This window comes from Odocoileus virginianus, chromosome 30, assembly GCF_023699985.2.
Source record: "Odocoileus virginianus isolate 20LAN1187 ecotype Illinois chromosome 30, Ovbor_1.2, whole genome shotgun sequence".
Classification (NCBI taxonomy): Eukaryota; Metazoa; Chordata; class Mammalia; order Artiodactyla; family Cervidae; genus Odocoileus; species Odocoileus virginianus.
The window spans coordinates 34,564,175-34,582,129 of NC_069703.1; the positions used below are offsets into that span (position 1 = coordinate 34,564,175).

General features: G+C 43.6%; 1 long non-coding RNA gene across 2 annotated transcripts in view; it reads left to right on the plus strand.

The window, feature by feature from the left end:
- LOC139032221 (uncharacterized) overlaps positions 1-17,627 on the plus strand; it is a 31,064-nt gene extending 13,437 nt beyond the window's left edge. Inside the window, exon 2 of one of the 2 annotated variants that reach the window (XR_011484745.1) lies at positions 17,108-17,627. This is a non-coding gene — a long non-coding RNA (uncharacterized lncRNA). Of the gene's footprint in view, positions 1-9,528; positions 14,246-17,107 lie in introns of those variants that run through there. The other variant, XR_011484744.1, reaches the window with a different exon arrangement.
- Positions 17,628-17,955: the final 328 nt, after the last annotated feature.

Genomic DNA, 17,955 nt, shown 5'->3' on the forward strand with positions numbered 1-17,955 from the left:
AGTGAACTCAGCTGAAAGATGGGTTTAATCTTAGCGTTTACCTTAGAGTGTGATTGTAAGGATTCAAAGTGATAATGCACACATCCTATTTAGAATGGTGGGTGGCATGGAAACGAAAATATTAGCTGCCACTATTTATCTTTGCAATTACATTGCTGCGTCCTCTTGTGAACTAAGAATTTGCTGTCTCTTTAGAATCAGTTATTTTAGGATAAAGTGAATATGTAATAATTGTTATTGAAACTGTCTGCATTGGGAATTTCCTGGTAGTCCAGCGGTTAGGACTCAGAGCTTTCACTGCTGAGGGCACAGGTTCAATCCCTGGTCTGGGAACTAACATCCCGCAAGCCTCACTGCAAGACCAAAAAAAAAAAAAAACAAAACTATTAAGTGTATATAAGTTAAAAGCATGGATGCTGGAGCCAGATTAATTGATACAGGTCCCAGGTCCACTTACATTTGACTTGGGCACCTGTGCCTTAGTTTCCCATTTGTAAGTGAAAGTGAAAGTTGCTCAGTCGTGTGTGACTCCTTGTGACCCCACGGACTATACAGTCTGTGGAATTCTCCAGGCCAAAATACTAGAGTGGGTAGCCTTTCCCTTCTCCAGGGGATCTTCCCAACCCAGGAATCGAACCAGGGCCTCCTGCATTGCAGGCGGGATCTTTACCAGCTGAGCTACCAGGGAAGCCCCTTCCCATCTGTAACTTGGGTATAGTAATAGTATCTACCTCCACAGAGGTAAGAGGATGAAATGAGATATTTTACATGAAAAGCTCAGCATTGCGCTGCCACAACTATGTTCTCAACAAATGATATTTGTCATTAGGTATGACCACAGGGTCGTCAGGAGCGGCACCCGAGATAACGCACAAAAGCAGCTAGGGCAGGGGGCACACAGCAGGTGCCGTGTAAGCGGCACATGCTGTCTCTGCTGTCTCTTCTGACCGAGAGGCTGTCATTCCCAGGGCCCACAGGTTCCCGGCCAGGCAGGCCTTCTCCCCACCGCCTGCAGGCTCCCAGCTTCACTCTCAACTTTTGAGAGCAGCATCTGGTGCCCGTTAGAGATTGAGTTCTCCTAATCCACCCCAAGCCCTTTACCAGTTGTCAGCCGCTTATCAGCAATTAAGCTTCTGTTTTAGATGCCAAGACAGAAATACATTTTGCTGCTGAGTGGGGAGGCGTTCAGATGGGCTGTCAGACTCAAGTTCTTAATGTTCTTTTCAGTTTGGCAAAGACTTTCATAGACTTATATGGGCTGTTAAAACCGTAAGGAACCCTAGAGAGGCCCATTTTACATGAGTGAAAACTGAGGCCAAGGAGCAGACCCAGGTGAGCCAGAGGCAGAGGCAATATGCGTCGGGAGAGACCCACAGGTATTCATGTGCGGCTTGACAAATAGTGGGCAGCTGTGTAGAAACTGCTGTTGTGTGTGTGTTGCTCAGGCGTGTCCAGCTCTATGCAACCCCATGGACTGTAGCCCACCAGGCTCCTCTGTCCATGGAATTTCTCAGGCAAGGATACTTGAGTGGGTTGTCATTTCCTTTTCCAGGGGATCTTCCAGACCTAGAGTTTGAACCCGTGTCTTCTGCATTGGCAGGGGGATTTTTTTTTACCCCTTAGCCACCAGGGAAAACCTGCAAAGACAGGGGATATCTGGCCATGCCAGTTTCTTAGGATTCTTCTTTGCCTCCCTTTTTCTTCAGAGATAAGGATTCTCCTTTCCTCTGGGTTGAGAGAGGGCACCCCTTATTGAGGGTTTTATGGGAGACTTTCAGGGAAGAAGGGTTAAGGAAGGAGGTCAGAATGACTTTCCTGCTTCCGGTATTTTCTCAAATCCTTCAGCTTAAAATATTCAATATGCCAGGGTGCCATATTTGGGAGCAGTATGTCCTGAACCCCACCCGAGGACCATTTTTAAGAAAAGGAAATAAATAAGCAACAAGGATATATTTTTATAAAATATATAGCACAGAGAAATGTAGCCACATTTTATAACTTTATTTATAGCCACCCCACATGGCTTGTGGGATTTTAGTCCCTCAATCAGGGATTGAGCCAGGGCCCTCCGCAGTGACAGTTCAGAGGCCTGACCACTGGACCACCAGGGAATTCCATGTAATAACTTAAAAAACTTTTTTAAAAATTTATTTGACTGCACTGAGTCTTAGCTGTGGTGTCTGGGATCTAATTCCCTGACCAGGGATCGAGCCTGGGCCCCCTACCTTGGGAGTGCAGAGTCTTAGCCACTGGACCACCAGGGAAGGCCCCCCCATAATAACTTTAAATGGAGTATAAATCTATAAAAATATTGAACCCACATACCTACGGTCATTTTATTTATTTATTTATGTTTGGCTGCTCGGGGTCTTCATTGCTGCCCACGGGCTTTCTCTAGTTGCAGCGATGGGGGCTCCTCTCTAGCTGTGGTGTGCGGGCTTCTCCCTGTGGTGGCTTCTCCTGTTGCGGAGCACAGGCTCTAGGGCGTGCAGGCTTCAGGAGCTGCAGCACGCAGGCTCGAGAGTGCAAGTCCAGCAGTTGTGGCGCGTGGCCTTAGTTGCCCCATGGCATGATCTTAGTTCCTCGACCAGGAATTGAACTCATGTCCTCTGCATGGGCAGGTGGATTCTTAACCACCGGACCACTGGGGAAGTCCAGAAGTCCCTAGGACAAAGGAGGCAAGAATATACAATGGAGAAAAGGCAGTCTCTTCAACAAGTAGTGCTGGGAAAACTGGACCGTGACGCGTTAAACAATGAGGTTAGAACGTTTCCTCACATCATATACCAAAAAAAACCTCAAAACAGGTTTACAGACCAAAATGAAAGACCTGAACCCACACAACTCCTAGAAGAGAACATGGGTGGAACACTCTTTGACATAAATCGTAGCAAGATTTTCTTGAATCAGCCTCCAAAGGCAAAAGAAGTAAAACCAAACGTAAACAAACGGAACTTAATTAAACTTAAAAGCTTGTGCACAGCAAAGGAAACCACCAACAAAATGAAAACACAGCCTAGGGCATGGGAGAGAGTATTCGCAAATAATGTGACTGACAAGGGGTAAATACCCAAAATTTGATCAACAACTCCAACAACTCAATATCAAAATACACAAACAGCCCAATCAAAAAATGAGCAGGAGAGTCGAATAGATACTTTTCCAAAGAAGACATACAGATGGTCAATAGGCACAGGAAAAGATGCTCAGGGAATTCTCGAGCAGTCCAATGGTTAGGACTGCTGAGGGCCCGGGTTAAATCCCGGTCGGGGAACTAAGATCCTGTAAGTCATGCAGTGGCAGCCAAAAGGGAGAAGGCAAAGACAGAGAAGAAACGATGTGTGACAACTCTAACAGAGATAGGCAAGTCAAAACCACAACGAGGTATCACCTCGTACATGTCGGGATGGCTATCACCAAAAAGAACATAGATAACAAAAGTTGGTGAGCTTGTGGAGGAAGGGGAACCCTCATACACTGTTGGTGGAAAATGTAAATTGGTGCAGCCACTGTGAAGAACAGTGTGGAGGTTCCTTAAAAAACGATAAATAGAGCTACCCTAAAATCCGGTAATCCCACTCCTGGGCATGCTGCTGTTCTTTTTCAGCCGCTCAGCCACATCCGACTCTTTGCAGCCCCATGAACTGCAGCACACCAGGTTTCCCTGTCCTTCACTATGTCCCAGAGTTTGCTCAAACTCATGTCCATTGAATCAGTATTGCCATCCGACCATCTCATCCTCTGTCATCCCCTTCTCCTCCTGCCTTCAATCTTTCCCAGCATCAGGGTCTTTTCAAATGAGTCAGCTCTTAGCATCAGGTAGCCAAAATATTGGAGTTTCAGCTTCAGCATCAGTCCTTCCAATGAATATTCAGGACTGATTTCCTTGAGGATGGACTGGTTGGATCTCCTTGCAGTCCAAGGGACTCTCAAGAGTCTTCTTCAACATCACAGTTCAAAACCATCAATTCTTTGGCGCTCAGCTTTCCTTATAATCCAACTCTCACATCCATACATGACTACTGGAAAAACCATAGCTTTGACTAGACAGAACTTTGTTGGCAAAGTAATGTGCTTCCTCAAATCAGGAAACAAAAGAGGAACCCTGTCCCAAGGTTCTCCCCTCACCTTACACAGGGAAAGAGGGGATGGCTCAGGTCACATTTAGCATTGCTTTATTCCTTACCTTCTCTCCCAAGCACAACACTGTGATGGAGCTTTTGTTTAGTCTTTGCTGCATTTTGGATGAATGAAGCATGGAGCCCCAAAAACCGATTTGGGGAAAACCTGTTCTAGGCCAGTTTCCAGGATATATCCAGCCCCAACCTCTGTGCTCCCACAGAAGGGGGCTGAGTTATCCCATTGGATGTATACACCACATATTGCTTATCCACTCATCTAGCAATGGACGCTTGGGTTGCTTTCTCAAAGATAACTTTATTAAACTCTTTAAAAGAATTGCCATTTTAGACAGAAACCTCTTGAAAAGTTCACGTGTCCTAGCTCTACTATACGAGAAAGAAGTTGGATATGGAGTGGAAATCTCTAGACCTTTAGGCTTCGACTTAAGAATCAGAAGTCTTGTAGGCTTTCTTAGCTTTGAGCTAAGAACCAGAAGTTCCAAACCCAAGTCCTAGTTTTGCTATCAAGGCAATTTTAACCTTCTAGGCCTCAGTTTCCTCACTTGTAAGTGAGTGATGGTATAAGTAATCATATCTTAATCCATGTGCTCATATTTTATTCCATACACATACCCATTATGTGCTAGTGAAGTTGCTCAGTCGTGTCTGACTCTTTGTGACCCCATGGACTGTAGCCTGCCAAGGCTCCTCTGTCCATGGGAGTTTCCAAGCAAGAATACTGGAGTGGGTTGCCATTTCCTTCTCCACATTAATTGTGGTAGACAGCATAATTCTTTTTTTTTTTTAGTTTGGCTGCACCAGGCCTAAGTTGCAGCACTGAGGATCTTCCATCTTTTTTGCGGCATGCAAGATCTTTAGTTGCACTATGCAGGATCTAGTTCCCTGACCAGGGATCAAACTTTGGCCCCCTGCCCTGGGAGTGCAAAGTCTTAACCACTGGGCTACCGGGGAAGTCCTCAGTTCAGTTCAGTTGCTCAGTCGTGTCCGACTCTTTGCGACCCCATGAATCACAGCACGCCAGGCTTCCCTGTCCATCACTAACCCCTGGAGTTTACTCAAACTCATGTCCGTCGAGTCAGTGATGCCATCCAGCCATCTCATCCTCTGTCGTCCCCTTCTCCTCCTGCCCCCAATCCCTCCCAGCATCAGGGTCTTTTCCCATGAGTCAACTCTTCACATGAAGTGGCCAAAGTATTGGAGTTTCAGCTTCAGCATCAGTCCTTCCATTGAACACCCAGGACTTATCTCCTTCAGGATGGACCGGTTGGATCTCCTTGCAGTCCAAGGGACTCAAGAGTCTTCTCCAACACCACATTTCAAAAGCATCAATTTTTTGGCGCTCAGCTTTCTTCACAATCCAACTCTCACATCCATACATGACCACTGGAAAAACCATAGCCTTGACTAGATGGACCTTTGTTGGCAAAGTAGTCTCTGCTTTTTAATATGCTGTCTAGGTTGGTCATAACTTTCCTTCCAAGGAGCAAGCGTCTTTTAATTATGGCTGCAGTCACCATCTGCAGTGATTTTGGAGCCCCAAGAAAATAAAGTCTGACACTGTTTCCCCATCTATTTCCCATGAAGTGATGGGACCAGATGCCATGATCTTAGTTTTCTGAATGTTGAGCTTTAAGCCAACTTTTTTGCTCTCCTCTTTCACTTTCTGATGAGGCTTTTTAGTTCCTCTTCACTTTCTGCCATAAGGGTAGTGTCATCTGCATATCTGAGGTTATTGATATTTCTCCCGGCAATCTTGATTCCAGCTTGTGCTTCTTCCAGTCCAGCATTTCTCATGATGCACTCTGCATTTAAGTTAAATAAGCAGGGTGACAATATACAGCCTTGACATACTCCTTTCCCTATTTGGAACCAGTCTGTTGTTCCATGTCCAGTTCTAACTGTTGCTTCCTGACCTGCATATAGGTTTCTCAAGAGGCAGGTCAGGTGGTCTGGTATGCCCATCTCTTTCAGAATTTTCCACAGTTTATTGTGATCTACACAGTCAAAGGCTTTGGCATAGTCAATAAAGCAGAAATAGATGTTTTTCTGGAACTCTCTTGCTTTTTCGATGATCCAGTGGATGTTGGTAATTTGATCTCTGATTCCTCTGCCTTTTCTAAAACCAGCTTGAACATCTGGAAGTTCACGGTTCACGTATTGCTAAAGCCTGGCTTGGAGAATTTTGAGCATTACTTTACTAGGGCAAGTCCTGTGAGTATACAATTTTAATTCAGAATGAAGTCCTGACCTTATCACTTACTTGACCCTTCCACAGACCTCCTTCTCTGAATCTGTTCCTTTATCTGCCAAATGGGCTCAAAGAATCAAAATGAGGTCCTGGGTGACTTGCAAGTGCATACAGTTGTGAGCCGCTGTTGTGATCACCCTGAGGCTAGTTCAGCATCTGCTGTGGAGCTCTGTTTGTGAAGGGGAGAGGGTGGTCTGAGCCAAAGAGATGTGACGTCACCCTTTGCAGTCACACAGGAAAGAGGGGACCGTATGTGGGACAAAGAGACCGTGTACGGGAGGAGCACACGGAGTTTAAGATTTTTCAGGGCAAGGATCTGAGGTGGAGGCAGATCGGATGTTGAGGGGATGGGTGTAAAGGTAACACAGCTGTCAAGATGCGCTGAAGTGAGGGGCCCTTGGTGACGTAGCCTTGGGGGGCTGAGCTTTCCTGAGGGCTGGGATGGAAGGCAAAGCCCCCCCACCCTCTTCTCCCTCAGTCTCCCCCCGGCTGCTTCCCTTCCCCAATTCCCCCAGGGCTCTGGCCTTTCTGCAGTCACTTTTACAGTTGCTGGTGAGAATCGGTTTCTCTTCTGGTGTGTTACTGGCACAGGGTTTTCTGGCTTTCACATGTCAGAACATGTGCCGGAATTCTCACGCAGGGAAGCCCTCTCCACTACGTCCCAATACATCTACTTACATTCCAGAAACATCAGGCAATCATCTAGTTCCAGTCCTACAGGTTTTCTTCCCCCTTTCTCAACACTCAAGCCTCAAATAATATCTTTGAGATCATTTTGGGGTGCATTCAAAAGGAACACACTTAAAAAGCTGGATAGCTTGCTCTCATTCACTCACTCATCAAACATCCAGAGAGCCCCTCCTTTGGGCCAAGTTTTGTGCTAGGCCAGGGTTTCCCTGGGATTCCCAGGTGGCACGATGGTAAAGAATCTGCCTGCCAATGCAGGAGCTGCAAGAGACTCGGGTTGGATCCCTGGGTCAGGAAGAGTCCCTGGAGAAGGAAATGATGACCCACTCCAGTATTCTTGCCTGGGAAACCCCATGGCCAGGAGCCTGGTGGACTACAGTCCACGGGGTCACAAAGAGTCGGACACGACTGAATGAGCACACGCACACGGTATTACACAGGAAGCGTGTCACAGGGGAAATGGTCGCCTCAGGCTCCAAGAGGCCAGAGAAGAGCTAAGACTTGGAAGAGAAGTAGAAATTAGCCAGGTAAAGAGCCAGGAGGCTGTAATGGGAGTGAGAAAAATCATTTCAGACAGAAAGGATAGCACGGGCAAACACTGTGGTTTGGCGGAGCGCAGGCTTGAGAAAGACCAGAGTGACTGGAGTTCAGAAAAGAAGAGGCTAGAGCAAGGGGAAGTAGGGGCCAGGCCAGGCCAGGCTTCATAAGTCAAGGCAAACATTTTTTAAGCAGCAATGGGAAACCACTGTTGTGTGTTAAACAAGAAACAAGGTTTCTCAGTGTGATGTGCCAAGCCGAAGACTTCTCCCCCAAATGCCAATAGTCTGAGAGCACTCTGGTTTGGCTGCAGTGGTCCAAAAGGGTCTTCAAGGTTGTTTAAAATAATCCCCTCCTGGGGGACTTTGCTGATGGTCCAGTGGTTAAGACGCTGCGCTGCCAGCGCCGGGGGCGCAGGTTTGTTTCGTGGTCAAGGAGCTAGGATGGATCCCATGTGCCGTGCAGACAGCCCAAAGATTACTAGTCTCTGTCCACGCGCCTCTGTGTGCCTCCCTTGTGCAGGCCCTCGAGTCCTGGTGTTGGCGATATCATCAGTGCTCAGATGCTCAGTTGTATCCCACTCTTTGAGACCCCATGGACTGTATGTAATATAGCCTACAAGTCTCCTCTGTCCATGGGATTCTCCAGGCCAGAATACTGAAGTGGGTAGCCATTCCCTTCTCCGGGGGATCTTCCTGACCCAGGGATCAAACCCACATCTCTTAAGTCTCATACCTGGGCAGACGGATTCTTTACCTCTAGCACCACCTGGGAAGCCCAGCTACATCACGAAATAGGCCTCAAAGCTGAATGATTTCTGTGGTATCTCTGGAAGCTTTGGAAACTTTAGGGCCAAATCAGGGGCCAGGCAGAGCCTGAATTTGGAGAGGTTGAGACTGGGTCTCATGCATCTTTGCATCCCTCACTGAGGAGTTAAAGGATTATTATTAAAGGATTATTTTCAAAAAAGGGTAAAATCATAATGTGCATCTAGGTATAAAATGAACACATGCTAGAGATTTCATTTGACTCATTACCAGTGAAGGAACTGGTAGATATTACAACTAGTTTAAAGGAGAATCCAAAGAACAGACATATTTGTTGATCAAGAATATTGACATAAATGCCCAAATGGAAGACAAACCAGCTTCTTCCACAGGGAAGGAATAAAATCCATGGAGTGTTGGCCAGACAGAACTTGCGTGTTGATAGACCAGAACTATTTTACTTTGCTCTCAGTTCTCTACTATTTACAGAGCTATAAAGTAGTTCAAAGGCAATAAAAAGCTAGAATTTCCAGCTAGACAGCATGGAAAGCTGTGCGCCAGACCAGCATCAGCTTTTACTGTTAATGGCCAAGTAGTAAATATTTCAGACTTTGTGGGCCATATGGTCTTGTTTCAACTATTCAATTCTGTTCTTCAGGTGTGAAAATAGCTGTAGATAAGACCCCAATAAGCCTGCTGTGTTCCAATAAAACCCAACTCAGGGCAGTAAAATTGGAATAGCATATAGTTTTCACATGTCACGAAATATTCTTTTAATTTTTTTCAACCCTTTGAAAATGTAAAATCCACTCAAGGGATATGAAAGCAGGTGGCTGTCGGATTTGCTCAATATATAATATTTTGCCAACTCTTGCTCTAGACAATGCTGTTTTCCACTGAAGCATAAGTTTTTCTCTCTAGTCTCTCAATTTGGTAGGCAGAATAATGCCTCCCTCCACATATGCACATGTTCTAACTCCTGGAACCTGTGAATAGGTATATTGTGTGACAGCAGAGGGGAATTAAAGTTGTTAATCAGGTGATTCTGAGATGAGAAGGCTACCCTGGATTATGTGGGTGAGTCCAGTGTAATCCCAAATGTTCTTTTTTGGGCGGAAAAATATTTTTATTTATTTGGTTGCTCCAGGTCTTAGTCGCTGCATGTGGAATCTTTAGTTTCAGCTTATGGAAAACAGTTTACCGACAAGGAATCAACCTTGGGCCCTCTGCTTTGGGAGCTCAGAGTCTGAGCTACTGGACAACTACAGAAATCCCCATAAAGGGTTCTTAAACACGGAAGAAGTGGGCCAAAGAGTCAGAACACAGAGCTGGCATCTGAGAAAGACTCGACAGCCGTTGCTGGCTTTGAAGCTGGAAGGGGACCATGAGCCAAGGAATGCAGGCAGCGACTGGAAGCTGGAAAAGGCAAGGAAATGACTTTTCCTCGAGAGCCTCCAGAAGGAACACAGTCCTACCGACAACTTGATTTTAGCCCAGTGAGACCCATTTTGGAGTTTCTGACTTCCAGAACTATAGGGTAATACATCTATATTGTTTTAAGATACCAAGTTTGTGATAATTTGTTACAGCAGCAATGGGAAACTTATATACCTCCTTTAATAAAAATATAATTTCAAAGAAAGATTATTCTTGGTCACAGAATAAAATTGGTCTCATTCAGTTTGGCTTGATTATGTACACAGGTGCAGTGAGAATACTCACTTACCAGATCTTAACAATTTGTTTCAAATTTTCAAAAGGAATCTCAGATTGGGCTTTAAGTTTAGGTAAATTCCTTTCTTCTTGAGTCCTCCAAATATCTAAGAGTTTGGGATTTGCCAGGAAATGAATTCACCGATTCACCTATAATGTTGGGAATGCTCTTCGTTGGGTGCCAGGTCACTTTTACTGGGAGAGCTGTGAAAGCATTAACTTCTATTTCTTTAAAAGTGTTAGTCATATCAAGAGTGGTAACTAGGGACTTCCCTGGTGGTCCAGTGGTTAAGATTCCATGCTTCCGGTGCAGGGGGTGCAGGTTTGATCCCTGGTTACGGGGAACTAAGATTCCACATAATAGTGTGGCATGGCCAAAGAGGAGGGGGAAAGAAAGCAGTGACTTCAAAAGCCTGCAATTAAAGACTATTCTTTAACATGTTAACAGTTTGAGGTAAGCATCGCAGTTCTTTTTTACTGGGTGGGGAAAGGGAAGACTCTGAGATGGTCCTTCTTGGCTGAATACATAAACTCTTGGCTGATGACTGTTGAACCTTCAGAGAAGCATCAGAGTAAAACAAAATCTAGCTGTAGGTGCCCTCATAGTGAAAGAGATCACACTTCTGTTTATTCTAAGAGTGTAAAAAAATCACTCTCTTCTTTAAATTGCAAGTTTATGGAAAAATAAAGCTAATTGAGTAGACCTAGGATCCACGAATAAATTTCTGAATCCCCCCTTTTCTGAAGATAATTTTTTATAATCTACAGAATAATTTCTGAATTATTAGGTAAATACATCTGTACCTAATATTGTATGTGCATTTTGAAAGAGAAATTGTTCACAGCTTTCATCAAATCTTGAGAAGAGATGTATCCTCAAAGAGATTAAGAACAGCTAAACTAAATGGTTCTAAGGTTCTTTCCAACACTGATATTCTGATTTTATGATCTGCCATCACTACTCCCATCACCTCCATAGGCTGCCCTTGTCCACAGCTACAGGGCAGGAATGACTCTTTAGTTCAAGCAACATTTTTCTCTTTCTTCTTTCAAATAAGGATACACCCATCCTCACCTGCTGGACTGAAACTGCTCTGATCACTGCTGGTGACTGCTATTTTTCTTGCTATTCTAACACACTTCAGCGTATAGGATGTTCTTATCACTGTAAATTTTCCAAAGTGGTTTTCCTTACTTAATTATTTCTACCTTCCAGTAACCTAAATTTTACTTTTTCAATTAGGACCCATTTCCTCTTAAGAACCTGCTTGATGACTATATGGTTCATGTAAAATTGTTTTCAAGGCAAATGGCTGGTCAGAAGTCTGGGATAGTTTGAGCAGTAAAATAAAGAGTGGTAGTAATGGATTATAAACCACAGAATAAAATAAGAATCCGTGAGTCCACACTGATAAATGAATAGAGGAGAAGGAAAAGTTCTTCCTTATAGCAGACTACCTATAGACTTCCTTCCTATAAGGAAGTTGACTCCTTTCCTTCCTATAAGTCTTCCTTATAGTAGAATATATAAATATAAAGGAATACTGCTAAAACTAGTGGATGAAGTTCAATGAGGAACATCATCTCAGTGAATATCCCCACAAATGACTTGTTAATTTCAAAGTGGAAAATAGTAACTTTACAAGGGAGGAATCTAGCAGATAGCATCTTAACCGAATGATTAAAGCTAACAGCAACATTGAGACAAACCCACAAACATGCCTCCTGATATGATGCATGAAGGACATGAGATCACCTACGTGGTATTTCTGCTAAATAGGCATGTATGACCTGAACCCAATCATAAGGAAACATTAAGACCATCTCAGACTGAGGAACAAACTACAAAAACAACTGGCTTGTACTCTTCAAAAACAAAGAAAGGTTGAAGAATAATTTCAGCTTAAAAGAGTCTAATAACTAAATGCGACATGTGACGGTGGCTTGAGTTCAAGATTGAGGAAAAATAGCTATAGGACATTATTGGAATGGCTGATGAAATTTGAAAATGGGCTGTGGATTAAATAATAGTATTCTATCAATGTTCAACTTTTTTTTTTTTTTATTTTGGACACACTGCATGGCATGTGTGATCTTAGTTTCCTGACTGGGGATCAAACATGAACTCCCAGCATTGGGCGCTCAGAGTTTTAACCACCCAGACTGCCAAGCAAGTCCCAATGTTCAGCTTCTTGACTTCTACTGTTTTACTGTGGTTATGCAAGCAAATGTCTGCTCTCAAAAGATATACATGAAATAGTTATGGTTATACAGATACAATGTCTAAAATTTACTCTTCTAAAATTTATTTTAATTGAAGAATATTTACAATATTTTGACAATTTACTCTTTAAAATAAAAAGCTTTTCACTTTACATTGGAATATAGCTGGTTAACAATGTTGTGATGGTTTCAGGTGGACAGCAAAGGGACTTAGCCATACATATTCATGGATCCCTTCTCCCCCTCCCATCCAGGCTGTTGCATAAGATTCAGTTTACTCTTAAGTTTCAGAAACCACACATTCAGAGAGAGGGAAAGATAAAGCAAATGAGATAAAATGTAAACAGTTGATAAATCTGGATAAGATTATAGGGAGTTCCTTGTACTAACTTGAAAATTTTCTGTAAAGTTCAAAATTATATGAAAATAAATTATAACAAGCATAGTTGACCAGAAACCTTTTATTTCACTGCACAATGCTAAAAATATCCCTAGGATTTAAGGCCACTTTCTTGGCTTGGTAAACACCTCTAAGGAACATAACTGAAATTCTATGAAATAATTCAGAGGTTCTTCAAGATCCTAAATCTTCAATAGCCATTTACTCATCATTGTTGAGAAAAAAACTAATTTTCCATGTAATCAAAATTTATTCAAGTCAGGAATAAATAAGTGTATATCTTTCAGCAAATATGTGGGAACCTTTGTGCCAAACACATTCTAGATGTTCAGTGGGTCAAAGAGACCAAGATCCCTGCCTTTAGGAAGCTTATGGTCTAGCAGAAGGAGATAGACAATAAACAATGTTCATAGTTAAGAAGTAAGTGATATCTTACGCGTTAAGTGGTGATGTGCTATAGAAAGAGTAGACAGGGCATGGGACCAGAAGCGCCGAGGCAGGGCAAGTCAGTCCAGGCTGCCATGTCAAACACTGTCACTTGTGTTAGAGTTTGAGCCAGCTCCAGGAGTTGGTGATGGACAGGGAAGCCTGGTCTACTGCAGCCCATGGGGTTGCAAAGAGTCAGAGACGACTGAGCAACTGAACTGAACTGAACTTGTGTCAGTTGCTCAGTTATGTCCGACTCTTTGTGACCCTATGAACCCCACCGGGCTCCTCTGTCCATAGGATCCTTCAGGCAAGAATACTGGAGTAGGTTGCCGTGCCCTCCTCCAGGGGAACTTCCCGACCCAGGGATGGGACCCGCATCTCTTATGTCTCCTGCATTGGCAAGCAGATTCTTAATCACTAGTGCCACCTGAGAAGCCCATAAATAGTGTCAGAAAAGGCCTTATTGTGGAGAAGCACAGGCTTGATAGAGAAGAGTTTGCAGGCATCTGTTGGAAAGAGCAATTCAGAAAGGAAGAGTGAGTGCACAGAGTCCTCACCACCGGACCACCAGGGAATTCCCATTTTGTTTTCTGGCACAAATTGCTCGTTTTCAAGGAACAGAAACAACCCGTGGCTGTAGTGGAGTAAGAAAGTCCTACTTCTGCTGAAAATCCTCCTCTGACTTCCTATTTCTCTCAAAAATTCTTGCAACCCCCTTAACGTTCCTATGGACTTCACACTTCTTAACTTTCTGATTTCATCTTCTACTCTACCTTTAAGTTCACAAACATCTTTGGGACTTCCCTGGCACTTTCATTGCAGGGGGTGAGGGTTCAGTCCCTGGTCAGGGAACTAAGATCCTGTATACTTCAGGGTGTAGACAAAAAAAGGGTCTGAGTTCATAAAACATTTTTCTTTTAAACTATTAATATATTAGAATAAAACTGTCTTCTTAAAAATGCATTATTATCTTTTGAAATGCAAGCCTCACTTTTTTGGGAATGTAGGTTAATAATTATATTGTATTGTAATAGCACAAGTCACAAGTTATCCTGAGTATTGCATGCAGATTAAAATGTTAAGGTCTGTCAAAGTGTAACATGTGGATGTGTGAGTCATGTAAAATAAAGGCACAGGAAGTCCAAAATTTTGTGTGCAGACATCCCCCTCACTGTTGGTTCCCTCAGGTATAGGGTTTTTCCCAAAATGTGCATGCATCCTCTGTTTCAGAGAATCAAGCAACTTCCGATTATCGCCAAGCTCCCTCCTAACTCTAGACTGACACCCCATTTTCCAGAAGAGAAAATTGCAGCTCACAGTAGACAACCTACCTATGGGACACACACCAGGGAAAACTGGGAGTCTATCTAAGCCACCTGAAACAACCTTCTCGCAACCCACCACTTTCCCAGAAGCAGCCCCAAGGACAAATCACAGAAGTTTCCTCCTGTAAGAATAAAACAGCTCACCCTATTATTCCCCAGGGACAATTATGGAGTGCTTCAGGTTGTGTCACTGATTGCTTGCTGCCATTTTGCGACTCCAAATAACTTTAGGTTCCCATAGCAACACACTCCTGCTCTGGAAACTGACATTGTTCCCTAATCCATGTGGGAAGAACAAGAAGCTTCTCCCAGAAAACACAGCAGGTGGAAGAAGTCACGTCATGGGGGTGTGAAAGGTGGGGATGGTTATTAAGGACTTTGTCTAGCCAAAGACAATGAACCTAACATGGTCACCACTGAATGACTAACCAATCCTTGTCCATTCTCTATGGGGCCCAGGGAGAGATGTCTGCCAAGAAAGTGTCTATTTCATATTGCAAGAAATGTTACAATGCTTGGCAGGACCAAGGCAAAAAATTAAGAACCTAAGCTCCATCAAGTAAAAAAAAAAACTTCCACTAAACTTCATTAAAAGTACACATCATTTTTCATAGAAAAGCTGTTGCAAACCCAGAAGATTCATGTTGGCAGATAAACTGAAAGGTCTGTCACATGCAGAATTATTTGGGAGGTTGTTTACTGATGTCTGCAACTTTGAAATGAATCACAGAAACAAGATGGATTGATGGAGGAATGGACAGATACATACTAAAGCGAGCATAGCAAAATAATTGTAGAAGCTTAGTGGTTGGTATCGGAGAAGGCAATGGCATCCCACTCCAGTACTCTTGCCTGGAAAATCCCATGGACGGAGGAGCCTGGTAGGCTGCAGTCCATGGGGTTGCGAAGAGTCAGACACAACTGAGCGACTTCACTTTCACTTTTCACTTTTATGCACTGGAGAAGGCAATGGCAACCCACTCCAGTGTTCTTGCCTGGAGAATCCCAGGGACGGCGGAGCCTGGTGGGCTGCCGTCTATGGGGTCGCACAGAGTCGGACACGGCTGAAGCGACTTGGCAGCAGCAGCAGTGGTTGGTATAGGAGTAGTCACTGTAAAGTCTTTCAACTTTTCTCGAAGTTTGAAATTTTCGTAATAAAATGTTGGAATAAACTTAAATGAGTATCATGAGACCAGCAAAGAAAAAAAGGAAAAGTGTGAGAGAAAAGATGGCTGGGGAAAGATTAAAAGAAAAGAGAACATCTTCAGTGTTCTTCCTAAGCTGATTCCTTTCTCATTTCTATCCTTGAGAGCTTATTGAAGCAGATTTTGGTTAAATTGGACTGAAATTATTGAAATATATTTTGGTGTTAAAAGAAACCAAAGGATTTTTTTTTTTTTTTGAGTGTACTGCACAGCATGTGGGATCTTAGTTCCCTGACTAGGGATCAAACCTGCGCCCCCCGCATAGGAAGCACAGAGTGTGAACCGCTGGATTGCCAGGGAAGTCCCAGGAACCCAAAGGAATTTTTGAAAAATATCAAATCACTAATGGCTTTTGATGTTTTGAAATTGGCTGTTATTCTCAGATGTTTATGTAAAATAAAATAAGCATTTAGTGTGGGGTAGAATTAAACACGTGGTTTTTTTTTTCCCCTCAAGCCTGTAAGTCCAATATCTCCAAAACAGAAGCTAAAGCCTGGCAGCTGTTGAATGTCAGGGCTTATCACTCAAGTCCTAGGGTCAGTGGAAAATACAACTGAAAAACTCCTCCAAGGCTCATACTCATTCTCTCATACGCAGAGCTCAAAACAGTGGGTGTCAAGGTAAAAGCCAAACTTAAAGTCTTTGATATTTAGAGAAAATTTTCTGTGAGCTGACAGCTTCATAAATATGCTCTGCTCATAAAAGGCCGAAGACGAAGATCTGTTACCTGTGAAAGTAATGCCACCTGGTGGACAGAGCTGGGAATGTCTTTACCAACTAGTTTTCTTTAGGGAAAGATTGTTTAGTCGCTAAGTCATCTCCAATTCTTTGCGATCCCACGGATTGCAGCCTGCCAGACTCCTCTGCCCATGAGATTCTTCAGGCAAGAATATTAGAGTGGGTTGCCATTTCCTTCTCCAGGGTATCTTCCTGACCCAGGGATTGAACCTGCGTCTCCTTCATTGGCACGTTGATTCTTGACCACTGAGCCACCAGGGAAGCCCAATTGTCTACTAGTTCTTTATTTTTTCCACTATTCTTAATTGCTCAGCAAACGGATAAAAAGAACTTGTCATGCTGAGGTTTGACAGAAAACGAAGTTCTGTAAAGCAATTATCCTTCAAAAAAAAAAAAAAAAAAAACCACACAAATAAAAACCTCTGGAATATTAGAAAGAGCACAGAACCAGAACGACTTGTCCCTAAATTTCTATTTCTTTATATCCTTGTATTTCCAGCATTAGTTTTGAATATAATTTCTCACAAGGATTTGCTAATTATCAAAAGGCCCACAAAATGGTATTCATATGATGGGGTGGAGGTATCAGCTAATGCTGGGTGATGATCATTTCACAATGTATTAGTGTATCCAATCAGACACTGTGCGCCTTAAATTTACACAATGTTACATGTCAATTATCTCTCAAAACAGCTGGGGGCCAGAGGGCGAGGGAACGGGAAGAAGCCCAGAGACCAAACTGCCTTCCATGTGCGTGCGCTCACTCAGTCGTGTCTGACTCTTCGCGACCCCACGGACTGTAGCCCGCCAGGCTCCTCTATCCATGGAATTCTCCAGGCAAGAACGTTGGAGTGGGCTGCCATTTTCCACTCCGGGGGATCTTCCGGACCCAGAGATGGAATCTGGCTCTCCTGCATCGGCGGGCGGATTCTTTACCACTGCACCACCTGAGCAGCCCTTATAAATCTTCATATACTTAAGGTGATTGCAGTCTCCTTGGTCATGCCATGCAAAACCCCACCTTTAAACAATTCTTTTCTGAGGGCCTGGAAAATTCTCCAGTTTTCTAATTAATAATGCCCACGGGTAGAACAACACCTCAAATGAAAAGGCCTGGGTTCTGATATCTGCCGTCAGTTTACTAATTGTGTGGTTTGGGGAAATCACTCCCTTTGAATCCACTTTGTTTAAAAAGATACTTGTTTATGACTTATTGAGCTGGCACATGCAGTCTTCACTCTTCATTGCAGCATGTGCAATCTTGTATTTGCAGCCTGTGGGATCTAGTTCCCTTATCAGGGATCAAACTTGGGCCCCTTGCATTGAGAACATGAGTCTTAACCACAGGACCACCAGGGCAGGCTGAGTCTGCTTTATTTAGATGTCTTTTGCCCACCCTACTTCAAAGAGTTAATGGATCTTAAATCTTCTGTCTTCTTCGTAACACCCATGTCTGGGATTAGCAGCCAAGGCCTAGAATGCCTCTCCTCCCGTCTTCCCTGAGCAGAGAAGGAGCGTCTGCTTCCCTGCCTTTAGGGTAC